The sequence below is a fragment of the Ciconia boyciana genome, chromosome 1 (genome assembly GCF_034638445.1).
Source record: "Ciconia boyciana chromosome 1, ASM3463844v1, whole genome shotgun sequence".
Lineage (NCBI taxonomy): Eukaryota > Metazoa > Chordata > Aves > Ciconiiformes > Ciconiidae > Ciconia > Ciconia boyciana.
In genome coordinates this window covers 197,451,061-197,465,684 of record NC_132934.1, presented here as the reverse complement: position 1 = coordinate 197,465,684, position 14,624 = coordinate 197,451,061, and positions in this window count along the sequence as shown.

Here is a 14,624-nt window from a genome sequence, read left to right as displayed (position 1 = left end):
CCCGCCCCGCCCCGCCCGGCCCCGCCTCCCGCCGGGCCCTAGCGCCGCCGGGTCACCGGCCGGCTCCCTCCCGCCCCTCAGCCCCGGCGCCGCCTCGCGCCCCGCTCCGCGCCCCGCCCCCCGGCGAGCTCCTCTCCGGGCCTGGCTCCGCCCCCCCGCTGCCTCCCGCGGCGCCCGGCGCCGCCGAGCACGCATGCGCGACGCGGAGGGGGCGGGGCGGGGGCGCGCGCAGCGCCGGTTGAAGGCGCGGGGGCGGTGCCTCCGCCGCCTCAGGCGGGGCCCCGGCATGGCAGTGGTGTGGCGTGGCCGTCGGTGTGAGGGTCCCTCCCGGCTGCCCTCAGCGCTCGGGCTTTACTTTTCTCTTTTCTTCCCTCTGGGGCCCTAGACCTGAAATCTAACGGGTGAGCGCTGGCAGTGGAAGAGTTGGGGGGGTTAGTGGGTGTTTCCGTACTGCAAGTTCTGAGCCGCTTCCAGGGAACGAGTTCCCTGGCGGCCTGGAGAGGTGAGGAGAGTGAATAGGTGTAACTCGCAGCCAAACGATAAAAGCAAAATGAAAAACAGAACTGAGAAAACTTTTGCCTCGTATCAACTTAATGGCTCTAATGCCAGACTAACTTCAAAGTGACAGCTGAACAGCAATTGTCTTCTCAAAGCCGTTCCTCTAGGGTCCCTCCCAGGAAGAGGGGGATGTGGGGAGGCACGCACCTATGAATTCCTCTCTTCTCTCCTTTTTTTGCTTCGTCTCTGAATTACCAGCTCTTTGGTTTCCTTGAGTCCGGGATTTGCATGTCCCAGCCTCAGATGTCTTGGAAAATAAAGCTGATCTGTAGAGTAGTCATTTATATCAACTACTTGAGGTGTCTACTTGGGAATGAGATGAATCATCTAGATGTGCCTGTTTGTCTGCAGACTATAACAGAAATCTGGATGACTTGTTCAAGATGTTGATGTTTGCATTAAAGAAGCATAAAGCTAGCTAAGATAAGAATAATGGAATCATTCAGGTTGGAAAAGACCTTTAAGATCATAAAGTCCAACCATTAACTGCCAAGTCCACCACTAAACCATGTCCCTAAGCACCATATCTACACGTCTTTCAAATACCTCCGGGCATGGTGACTCCACCACTTCCCTGGGCAGCCCGTTCCAATCCTTGACGTGGAATGTCCCGCCCTGTCTTTTTTTCATATATGGGAAACATCTAACAGATCAAGATGCATTATTATTAAGAACAATGTCCATGCACATACGGCCTAGATCATAAATGCATCCTTTCACTGTAAAAAAGATATTTTAATATCTATAATGTTAAATCATGATACTTTCTATCATCTTCAGAAGTAAACATTCTTTAGCAACTAAATTAATGGAAACAGTGAATTTTCCTTCAGCTGAAACATAAAGAATATGACTTTAGAAAGTCTGAAGTCTCTTGCAATCTGAAATATCCTCAAGCAATTCTTTTATATAATATCTGTGGTCTAGAAGCGTATATTTCAAAAGTATACTATTTGAGAAAATGAATGCCTCTTGGATGACTACATTCAGAAACTGTTGCCACAGAAACCATGGGGGAGGACAGCATCAGGAGAATGAGAAAGAATAGAAACAAAAGAAGTGGATTGGCCATTTATGTGCAAAAAAGCAAGAACGGATATTTGGCCGGCTAGAAGTGTCAAACCTTCAGATATCCAGCAGTTCATCTACTGAAATACAACGCTGCAAGATACGTCCGTAATACGATTCCTTACAGTATTAATCAGACATGCTACAAGAGATACTCCTGTATAATCCAGAGTGGACGAAGTCTTCAAAGAATGACACAAGGAAAATATGACAGCATGCTGTCTCCACGAAGCAAAAACACAAAGAGCAATACAGAAGCATGTAAGATTATCTGGGAGATAATTCAGTTTGGAACCAATTATGTGGCATCAAGTGGAACCATACAGGCCATAGAAAACTGCAGGAAACTTGAAAGGCACTCAAACGGAAAGTCAGAGATTTCTTTGAAGTTTCTTCCTACCCATAAATCAGAGAAAGAAGGCAAAATATACTTGGTGTGAAGTGCTCTTTCTGTCTGTAGTTCCAGTGGAAAATTTAGATATTGTGCAGTATTGGACCACATTTCAAAAAGAGTGGGGGATGTATGGCTATGCTGGCCTGCATCTGACAGGTGTGGGGTAATCGTGGCTGGAGACTAAGCAGAGCAGCTGGGAAGATGCTAAATTAGTAACGTACAGAGAGACTGATTTTTGTTTTTAAATGTCGTGTAAACTGAGGTGCTGTGTTATGAGCAAACTGAACTCATGCCGCATAGAATGAGGGGAAATACAGAAACACTTTCTGTACTATCAACCATTAAAATGAAGTAAAATATGAGGAAACGAGTAAAAGAATTGGAAATTCTCACTTAATTGTTGTCATTAAGCCTCTTGGGGTGATTAGAATTGTTCACAAATTAAGTATTCCATGTATTTGGCCAGCTAAGGAAAAACAGGGTGGGTAGACCAGGATTGTGCATGTGTTTGTGTACACTTGAGGAGACAGAGCTTTGAAAGCCATTACAGAGTCACTGCAATGCATATAGATCAGCATGGTAACTAACCCTGCCTGAGACAAGACATCAGTATCACTTGTATCACTGGGGAGAGACAAGATCCACCTGACAAAATGCGACAAGAGCATCTTTGCCAACTGGCCAGCCAACCTGCTGAGGAGAACTTTAACTAGGAACAAGGAAGTCTCTTGATCGCAGACCCTGGGTTTTGGGGGAATTTCAGCCTGCTCGATGCCTGCTCCACATCTGCTACAAGCACCACACATCAGAATGCAAGCAGTCGAGGAGATTTCTGAAAGGCATCAAGGATAACTTCTTGATACTGGCTAGGCCAACCAGGGGTGATTCACAGCTGGGTCTGCTCTTCACTAACAAGGAAGAACTGGGGGATGCGGTAATCAATGGCATGGTTATCAAAGCCTGGGCTGTAGTGACCGAGGAGTGGAGTTCATGATCCTGTGGGGGCCGAGGAAGGAGAGCAGTACACTACAGACCCTGGCTTTAGGGGAACAGACGAGTTTATTCAGGAAACTGGTAGGTGGGATCCACTGAACAGAAGCTCCGAAGGGTAAAGTTGCTCAGGAAAGCTGGCAGGAGAGCACAAGGATCCTAATACTAAGAAAAACAAATAAATGTATTAGTATTTTCAGCAAATAGAAAGCAAGTGATATGCTGTGAAGAGAAGAGTGGCTAAATAGGAAATTAAATTAAGGCTAGGGTTATCATAAGATCTATATTGTTTGGTAAATTAATCCCATTCAGATACAGTGTGTTTTAATATAGGCACAAGTAGAATTACTTAAAAATACAGTGAGCAGGTCATGTCTGCAGAGATGAGGGGCTGTGTTGTGGAGAGCAGTGACTGAAAAGAAATTGGGAGTTAACAGTGGCCAAGCCAGCAAAAATTAATTTGTCATCTAATGCTATGGTATAAGCAAATAATGGAATCCTGGACTAGGATAACCAGAGATACGGCAAGTAGGAAGAGACGTTACTTTCCTTCTATGTAGGGCATTGGGGAGATTTTTGTGGTAATACTGTGCTAGCCTCTGGTGTCCTTGTCAAAAGAATGCTGAGAACTTATTTGAGGCTGGAGAAAATTCTTTGCGTGGAGAGACTTAAAGAGCACAATCTGTTTGGCTTATCAAAAAGAAGACTGGAAGGTGGCTACAGTGATCTTTAATCTTGCACAGTGAGAGGCGTAACAAGAAAAAATAACTAAACTGAAATCAAACAAATTTGAATTAGAAATTATGCACATTTTTTAACAGTGGAAGACATTAATGGTTGGAATATGCTGCCAAGGGAAATGGCCCATCCAGCATCTCCTAAGGGCTTCAGTTAAAGAATAGATGCTTTTCTTACAGAAATACATTAGTTGAACAGTCAGAATTAATTCCCTGCCCTGAAAGTCTCTCAGAGCATGTAGTTGTTGTTATTGCATAGTGTTTGAATCACCATAACACCTAGAAATGCAAGTCAGAGGCCAGAGCCCTTTGCCTTTGTAGTCGCTACACAAGACATTAAGAGAAAACCCCATTCTATCTTCTGAAGAACTTATACTCCAAATGTACAGAGGCACCAATAGATGCAGAAGAGCAAAGAGGAAAATATAACAAGTGTAAACTGCTGCTGCTCATCCTGTGCCTCTCCCTGTTTCATAATCTTGTGGTTTGGCAGGAGCCCAGCTTACCCTGGGGTGTGTGGGTAGGTTGGCTTTAGAAATTGAAGCGTAGGCATGGTACAGGTATGTTTGTGCCTGTATCATCTATCTGTGACTACAGATGATTTTGCTGAGTCTGGGGCATGTCAGGTTTTTATTAATGTTGCTTGACAACAGAATTGGTCCCATGAATCCATTTACCTGCTCTGCTAACCAGTCAAACCACCAACTGGTCGGACTATTGCTGCAGTATCTGAATGTAGACATATCACATCTGTTGGACTAGTATACAGTATGACTGCAAGATCATAGCGTAATAGGACCATAGGATAATTCAGGTTGGATGGGACCTCTGGAGGTCTCTAGTCCAACCTTCTGCTCATAGCAGAGTCAGATCTGACGTCAGAACAGGTTGCTTTGTGTATATATACCTCTTTACTTGTTCTGGAAACTCTTAAATTTGGATCCAGACATCATAGTGGGGGGTTTTGGTCCTTGCAAGAAAACCATCTGAATTCACCATCTGTATTTTTATTGACACATAGCCCAGTGAAGGTCATCCACCATTCTCACGATATATTAACCAGCCTTGCTCTGGAAATGCACCTTACTTCGTGGGCAATGGGTGTTGCAGGGTTTGTGCTATGAGGTAACAGAGAGTAAGACATAAAAGAAATTTTCCCCAACTTGTATTTCATAATTCCAAGAAAACCCAAAGCTGCATCAAATTATACAGGACTGGAATCTTAACACATTATGTGAGTGAAATTGGATCCTTCTGGGGAACAGAAGAGACAAACAGGAAATATATTTGGAAAGTCATATCAAACCATCTTGTACTGACTGACAGGTAGTTAAACATCTATATCAGTAGATTAATCTTTGTAAATTATGTTGATGGTACATTTTCAGGAAATACAACTATTTTCGTAACAGTTATACATGCTCTCTGGGAACCATGATGGGGGGTGATGGTAGACTAACTGGATATGGGAGGATCTGAGCAAGTAGTTAGACAAGTGATACATTTTATTCATAGGTTCAAAAGAATAAATTCAGTCTTAGTTGTAATCATAAGCAAGACATTAATAAATTACTATCACAGAAAACTATAAAAACTATAAAAATTATACTACAATTGTACAATAGATAAATATTATTTTATTCCTTAGCACTTTTCATCAGTAAATCTCAGAATATTTTACAAAGAGGTGTGAGAAATAATCATTATTAGACCAAATCTGTAAACAGAATAAATTAGGTGAGAGTTCTCTGACAGGGTAAAATTTGCTCATTATGATTTTTGCCTTACACTCATTTCAGAAGACCAAAGCTTTCCTCAGTAAGGGTGTTGGGTTTTGTTGGTTTGTGGGGTTTTTTTTAAGCAGAGGCTAGTATTTCTTTCTTGCAGAGTTCCCACATGGGGATATTTTGATACTTTAATTTTCACAGCTCAGCTGATACTGGGCATCTTGCCATATATATAGAGAGAGAGATGGCAAACAATTAACCTGTTATTATGCAAAGGATTACCAGCGTCTGAAAAGTTAAAAGATAAAATTAAAAAAATTGTGCTACTAAACTGAATACCAGTTTCTACCAACAGCACTTAAAATATACATCAGTTAAGAGAGATGTCCAATAAGACTGTAAAATACAAGAATTTAGTTGTGTTGAAAATAACAGTAGATTTCTAAACTGTTATCACTGTTTGAGTCTTTGGACTCCTAAAAGCAGGTGGAATTCTGACTGAAAATACAGTTACAGTTCTTAGAAAAAGAATCCATTTATAAAATGGTAACTCTTTTGAAAGATGTCATTGTATTCTGCAAGAGAAATGTGTATAGTTTGGGTCTCAGTGATCTGGATATGGAAGGACATGAGCTAGGCACAAAAACAATAACTGTGTGCTTTTTGACATTGTTCTGAACAGAATCTTTTGGAGAGATAGGGCCACAAGTATATTTAGAAATAAGGTTGTTTAATATTGTAATGAAATACTTTCAATAATAGAAACTTTTCTTAAAAAATTAATAGCTTTGATCCTTGACACAGGCACTAGTGAAACCATGGTCTCAGTAACTCCAGTTTCTTCTTAGTATGAAAACCTCAGGAGCCAGTGACAGTGCTCTAACACTAACTTGGAAAATCCATTACGAGGTGAGAAGTACAAGATGCTTCTTCAGTCTCTGTGTTCTCTACCAGAATACCAAGCAAAGCTTCCCACTGCAGTCAGCAAGATAGTATTTTTGTGATCTTCGCAGCAGTTCTCCAAAAGCAAGATTAGCTGTCATGTAATAACAACAGTGACGCACGATGTGACAACAGGCAGCCTCCAGGTGAAGAGTCTTTGTATCATTACAGTCTCCCCCACTAATCAGTTCTCTACAGTACCAAGATATAAAGGAAGCTGAGGAGGAATATGTAAAACAGCATGCAGATAGCTACGCAGTGGAAAAAATTATCAATAAGAGGTAGAAAAAACACTGGAAACAGCTTTGTGGAGATAATAAAATTGCTAAAAAGCATTTACTGTTAATAGCCCGTGTTTTTCATGGCACTAATGGGTGGTTAATTATTTTTGTTTTAATTGAAACATATGTCACAGTTAGCAATATTTTGTGCTTCCGCTGATCTAAAGCTATTGTTCAAGCGCGTGTTGCAATCAGTTCTCAAACAATGCTCTCTTTGTCAGTAATACAGAAGTAGAATGATTTTGATTTCTTCTCTTAGAAGATTTATACCCTGGAAAACCCACAGTTCCCCCCTGTACTTGCAGATGGTCAGTTAAATACTCCCATCTGGTTATACTTGTTTTTCTCTGGTTATACTTAGTTTTTTCTAAAAAAATCCCAAACCAAAACAACAACAACAACAAAAAAACAAACCCCCAAGCCCAACAACCCAAAACAACCAACCAACCAACCACAGGTTATTGCATGAGCAGCAGAACTAATAAAGCTCAATTTCATACAGATTTGTGCCCTGTGTCTTTATATTGCAATAACTCAGGCATCACCTTTGTCCTATATGGTCTCATTTCCTCTTTCCATTTCCCTTGCGATTTCATTTCCTCTTCTCCCCCTGCAGCACTTCTTCTTGCCATTTGCCCTCTATTTGTTTTTCCCTGTTTTGCCCCTTCACCTGCACTGCTTCCCTCTCTTGGATAAGATGCGGCTGCCTTGGAGCAGCACATGTGCTAATTAGCTCACGTTACTACTTTGCATATTCCACAAAGGACTCCACAGCATTTCACAAATATTAACGAATTGATCCTTAACAAAAACCCTGCTCCATAAATACGTGCTATTATTCCTACTATCCATATGGGAAAGTTGGTCTAGTTTATCTTTGGTTGGTCCAAGCTTGGTCAAGTTTATCCTTTTGTTAATTCTCCGTTTCACTTCTCCTTGACGGACCATTAATTTGTCTTTTCTGGCAGCAGCTGTTGTAATCTCATTGATAGGGGCTGTCAGAGTGTAGCCAACTCTCATTGTTTTATTGCAAGCCTTGTGATATTTGATAGTTCCCTTGCAACCACAATTCCCGGGTTCAGGTGATGAAGATTACTTGAGAAATTCACCTTTTGCTTATTGTAACAAGTTTCTGGCTCAATAAGCTAGAAAACTGAAAAATGTGATGGCAGGACTGAAAATGTTCAAAACAGGCTGAAAATAAAAGCACGTGCATTTTAAAAAAATACAACTATTTTAAAGCATCTGTACCTTGTGATGTCATTGGGTCTGTCTCAGGTTCATCATTTAAGGTACTGGTAAGCTAAAGACCATTTCCCATTTTGGAAAGGAGGCTGGCCTGCAAAAAGCAAATCACTCAGTGAAGGCTGACGTTTCCTGACCACAAATTCAAACTCTGCTAAAGCACCTGGGAAAGAATATATAATTGGAATCACAATCGCATGTCAAGAGCTTTAATGCAGAGAACAGTGTGCTTTTTAGTCCTGTAGTTTCTGTATTTTATTCTTCTTTCCTCTTCTTTCAAGAAGAGGCTATGGAGGCAGGCTAGGATTTTCTTTTAGCGTCCAGAAGACATGTAGAACTGGAGTAAGACATTAATGTTTACTGAAAGATTGTTACAGTCTGCTCAGTACTTGAGTTTGCAATAACTCTGGTTACTTCATGCATTATTAAAAAGAGCATTTTGTAGCACTATTGAAAGCATAAACATGCTGCTTTGTCTTTATGTACTCATACAGAAAAACAAATTTACTTTGGCATAGTTTGAAGATAAATTTGTGCTTACTGGAATTCAGCTAACACTAGGTAGAAAACATTCCTTTACTTGAAATAAAACTAACAATATTTTATATAGCCCTTTCCTTCCAGCAAGGTTCTTTGCCATTTCATAAGCAATTAAAAACAATTATGTTAATGGCTCTGATTGATTAGAACAATTAATGACAAATACAAATGGCTACCTCAGATACCAATATACTAATACAATGCCATAGAGGATTTATAGAACAGAGGATGATTCCACCCACATTTTTACTTTATGCTGTTGCATCCCTCAGACATGTTGCCTTTTTAACTACAGCACCTGATGTTGAGAAGTTGGAATCATAGACTCAAGACAGTCTCTGGCACCTATGGAGATCTTCAGTCCAATCCCCTGCTCAAAGCAGGTCCAGCTAGATCAGGTTGCTTAGGGCCATGTTGAATTTTAAATAGCTCCAAGGATGTAAATTCCCCCATCTCTCTGAGCAACCTGGTTGAGTTTTTGACCACCTTTACATTAAAAATGTTTTCATTATCTCGAGTCAGAAATTTCCCATGTTCTAACTTCTGTCCGTTGCCTCTTGTCCTTCTACTGTGCACCCCTGAGAGGTGTCTGTCTCCATCTTCTCTGGACCCTCCCATGAGACAGCAGAAGAGATATCTAAGATTTCCTTCTCCTCTGCCAGTGTAGCAAAGCCAGCTCTTTCAGCTTCTTCTTGTATGTCCCTGTGCTTCAGCCCTGTGACCACCTTCGTGGCCCTCCACTGGACTTGCTCTAGTATGGCCATGTCTTTTCTGTCCTGCGGAGCCCAGAACAGGATGCAGACTCCAGATGTGGTCTCACAAGTGCCAAATGGCGAGGAAGAATCCCTTGCCTGGCTGGCTAACCTCTTGCTAATACAGTCCTGGATGTAGCTGCGTCTGCAGCAAGGGCATTTTGCTGTCATCATCCAGCAGGACCTTCAGGTCCTTTTGAGCAAAGCCCCTTTCCGTAGAGGCAGCCCTCAGCCTGTCCTGTTGCATGGGGTTATTCCAACCCAAGTGGAATAAGGACTTTGTGTTTGCCTGTCCTGAATGTCAGTGTTCCTGTCACCCCATTTCTCCAGCCTGTCTCAGTCCCTCTCAGTAGCAGCCCTGCCCTCCAGTGATTTGACCGCTCCCAACAATTAGGTATCATCTGCAAACTCACCTGAGAATTAGCACCAAAAAAATTGTTTTGTAATATATTTTCAGTGAGATTTCATCAGTTCAAACTCAGTGTGCCATTATAATAAACTGTTCTTATATGTGATACTTTACATCAGGTATTACATTTCAGCAGCAAAGCTCATATTCAAATCCACTTAAAGCTAAATCTCTTTGCCCTCCAAAGTTAAGCCTGTCTTGAAAACCAATTGGCATAGGTTGGGCTTCTGTTAAAATTATACTTTATCGTGAATAAAATAGTCACATGCTAGAAATCAGATAAGGAAAAGGTCAACTAAGTCTGGCCCTCACCAGTCTGCAGTTTTTTCCTAGAGTGTATTTGGGGTTTTTTTGCCTATCTATTTTAAAGTGATTAAAGGCCAATTCTGTCCTGTTTATTCCTTATAGACAAAAATTCTCTGAAGACACTGAAAGTTTTGCCTGAGTAAAATCATCAATATACAAGAACTGACTTTGTGACACCGAAATCACTGAGAGGTCTGCCATTGCGTGAGTGTGAGATTAAAAAATTGTCTCCTAGTTCCCGGCTAGCAGGTTAAGGACAAGCACTGAAACATTTACAGCCAGAAAAAAAAAATTCAACTCCAGCAGCTTCATGTTTTTTGGATTGTGATCATCTTCAATAATAACAGGAAGTATCTCAGAAATAATTGGTGCATGGTAAGTAAGCTAACTGGGACTGTTGTACAAATCTGATCACTGATACTCAAGAGAGATGTGTGGGAATGGGAGCAAATGCACAGAGCCTGCTATGTGTCTGGAGGCTTCAAGAGCCTGGTTTCTTTAGCTTAGTAAAATATAAGTGTAAAAGGGCTATCATTCGTCTGTGTAAATAATTACAGAAAAAGAAAAAAGGCAAGTGTTGTTCCTCCAGCTAGAAGTACACATAAGCTCAGACATAAACAAGTGAACAGAAAATAGCAGTATGTTCCTAATAATTAAGCCAGTTATTTCTTAAACTGTAGTTAAGAGCTCCCAAGAGGGCTAGCGAAAGGCTTAAGGGGGGCTGTGAAAGACCAGGGGTTTTTAAAATATATTTTAATATTAATTCTATACTTATATTCAATACATTATCAAGAGAAAAACCCCACAAAAATCCCCACATTATGCAGATTTACTGCTGGCAGCAGATCAGTCCCTCCATGACAGAGGAGCAAAATGTATCTGTAATTACCAGCTGTGTCAGCAAACAAGTGGGTAATCACCTTTAGTCAAAACAATTAAATATACAGCAAAGTTGATGGTGACAATATGAGGAGTTGCTTGGTCCTGGCTTGACAGATTGGACTCTGGGGAGGTTACACAGAGGCAGGTGACCTCCAAAAAGTAGTAACACTTACAAGAAGTTTGAGAAAACACTGCATTAATGAAACCAGTTTCCTGACAAGCCACTCTGTTAGTAAGGGAGGAAAGGGACATTAATTGCTTTTGAAATGAAGTTTGATAAATCTGAAGTTGGATACATGGATTACAGTATTTGGTACCCGTGAGAAGCTGGTCACAGTTACACAGCAGCTTCCTTGCAAGTTCCTGATGATCACTGTATGGTCAGTAATGCAGTATTCACTGACGTACATATACAAGTACAATGCCATGTTATTCAAATATACACTTGAATGACAGAACTTGTCAGTATTTCAGATTTTATGTGGCAGTTGACATAATGATGGAAAAAAGACCTTTTTTTTGGCTTCAATATCAATCTACCTGCATCTAGTAACATTTTGAATTAGGAATTAATGTATAACTAACATTAGTGTAACGAAAACTTTCATCCATGTGTGACGTGCTGGGCCCCATGACAATTCTTGGTCTATACGGTTTTTGCCTTTTCATTTCTCTCAAAGGCACACTGTCATTATTTTCCATTCCTCTTTACATGAAACACCTCACTGGCAATGCAGCTCAGTACAGCCACCTGTACTGGCACTTGTGTGACTCCACAGCGAGTCAAGGAGTTTGTCTGTACAGTCATTTTTGGGAGGTGATTGGTTGATTAGACACAAATTTTATTGATTTTAACTCCCATGAAACTAGGCTCGGGCTTATATTTACAGAATGGGTTTTGTGGACGAGGAGTTGAACTGACTACTAGAAAGAAAAAATTGTTAGAGCTAGAATCATCAGGGAGCTAAAGAGACCGTGAAAGAGGACAGAAGCATGACTCTGAGATGCCACATAACAAGATTCTTTTGGAAAGAGTGAACAATGGAACAACAGGGTCAACTTAAGAGGTGACACAGATTACTTTGGTCAGTAACTTTTTGATCAAAAGCACAGGGTAGATGCTGCACTTCTGTAGATGGGAGCCTGCCATGGGGTAACCAATTAACTTCACAATCTTGATTTTCAATTTAGACTCTTGGTTTTGCAGCGTTATCACAAGAGGAACTGCAGATTTCAATCCTCTTTATTTAACACCTATTCTCCGTTATTTCTATTAATTCTAAATTCTAAAATTTTGCTCCAGTCATAATCACCTATCTTTTTTTTCATGTAATGAGTGCGTTATGTGAGACACAGGAGACCTACACCCTACTGATGGGGAATATTTTTCATTTTTCACCTCAAAGCCCTTTACAAACTCTCATTAATTTAAATTCCTTCCACACCCCTGCTGAATAACCTAACACAAATGGAATGTCATACTCGAGATTGCTGCATGTATCACTTGGTCCTCTGAGCTTAGGAGCAAGCCACTGTGCATTAAAATTTCAGTGAAGGACTCCTGACAACCCTATGTGCAGAACCGTCATAGCGCATTTATTCTTTAGAGAGAGCTGTTGTCTAGAGAGATGCTGCAGAGAAGTGTCAGAAACAAAATGGGGCTCTCCCAAAGAAGATACCAGAATCGTGACTATGGGAGCTTGGGGACTGGAAATGGTTTTTTTGGCATGGTACTTTCCACTCTGAAAAACAAAGTGATGTTTATCTAGTCCCCACTCCTCAGACTTCTAATGAGCCCTGCCTTTCAAGCTGCTTTCCCCAGCAACTTTTGAACTGGTTCCTATTGAAGCTGCTTTCCCTGTCTTGCTCTACCTCCAAGCCAGGGAGAGTAGGAGGGAAACAGAGTCTACCACGGTGTAGTGAGATTTCCAGAGTACCTTAATGGGTGGAGCACCAGCCTGGGACCTTCATGGGGTTTTAGATCCTGACGTTAAGCTGGGCGTTGCCACTCATGTTCACCCCTGTCTTGAGGATAAGGTGTTTCTGAAGCAGAACGAGATGTGGTGTTTGCTGTACAGCCTAGAAAAAATTGGACTCTGGATCCTACAACTGCAGTTTGATCAAGGAAGAGCAGCTTAGGCTGGGTTTCTGAGGGGATGAGGCAGGACAGTAAGGGAAGCACCTGCAGTCTGGAATGTAGAGCTGCAGGTCTCCCCCACATCTGCTTGGCTGCTAGCTCCGGTTTCCAGACCAGAACTCACCCCACAACTTGTGCACCTTTATCTGCTGGAGACAGCCATTATTAAGAAATCCTTTTGTGAGCAACATACAAAGGCTCTTCAGTCTTTAAGTGCTCAGTAGGCCACAGATTTGGGAAACCGTCTATCACATGTTGGTAGATAGGATGGACTTCTGGATCAGACCCAGACAGCACGCTCAGGGAATGATTCAGTGGAGACAAAACGGTGAAACATGATTGTTTCTTTGAAATGTGGAGCTAAAGAAGGATCCTGGGAACGTGCTAATCATTTTATGAATAAAAACAGCATTGAAATTTTTAATAAACCTGTCATGCTATTTATTTGGGAAAAAAAATGTAGCAAATCCTGAATGTCTTACTTGGCCCCAAATAAAGCCGAGTTCAAATAAGTTCACAGTTACTGCTCCCTTATGAATTACACTTACATGCTCTATATGTGGACATGAGTTTCAACATGTGGAGTTTCTTCCTCATTCTTTCCTGCTTGATGTGGAGAAGATTTGCCCTCTTTGTAAATCACTGGCAAGAGTGAGGAGTTCAGCTCACTGAAAATGCCTATCTTCCTTTATTCAATAATGCGTTTTAGGATTTGGCTTCCTGTCTTTACTTTGCTTGATATCCTCCCTGAAAACTCTCTATCTGTTGCCAATATGCTTCCTAAGAGCTGCTCAGGCTCATAACTATCTTCACGCTTGGAAACCTAAGCTGAATGCATATTAAATGACACAGATTTCCTCTGTGTAGATATCAGGTGCTGTAAATTCTAGATTTTTCATAGTGCAGAGCTGGAATACAGACACATTTTTTCTAAATATAACATTTTACTCCAAGAGATTTCATGTGGAGGCAGGGCCTCTGTCTGTCATAACGCGCCCTGCCAGCTAACTTTGCAGGCAGAACCTGATAGTGTGTTTAATCCTCCATATCCATTCTTGCGATCCATAAATATTAAACTAGCTTTAAAATGATGATAGAAAGGGCTTAAGCTTAAGTTTTGCAAGACAACATTAGAATAACTGTGAAGTCAGTCAGAGGATCAAATATGTTTTTATATGCCACTTTAAGTAATCATCCCTCCCCTAAACAAAACAGAAATTCCTGCAGCAGGGCAACTTCTCGCTGAGACAAGTTTTGAACTGTCCCTGCGTGTTTAGCTCAGGGGAGGTAGGCCCTCTTTTGACTCACTCCTGCCTGCAATCAGCTTCCCATGATGATTCCTGTGTGCTCCAACACTGACGATGCACAAACACAGTGAGTCACGACGTCAGCTCTGGAAGCTGCTCACCAGTCCCCTTCATTTTCAGGCACCACACAGCTGATGCGACCTGTGGCTGTATAAAGGCTCGCTGTTGAGAATCTGTACTTCATTTATCTTTGTGGAAGCATCTGCTGCACAAATTGGAGATGATGGCATTATAGTAATAAGAAAGCCCATTACAGTAATAAGAAACTCCAAACCTGAGCAGCCTCTTCACTTCTACTGATTTGCTTCTCCCACCGTGCTTTCCTGTCCAGGACTACCTCGATCTCCAG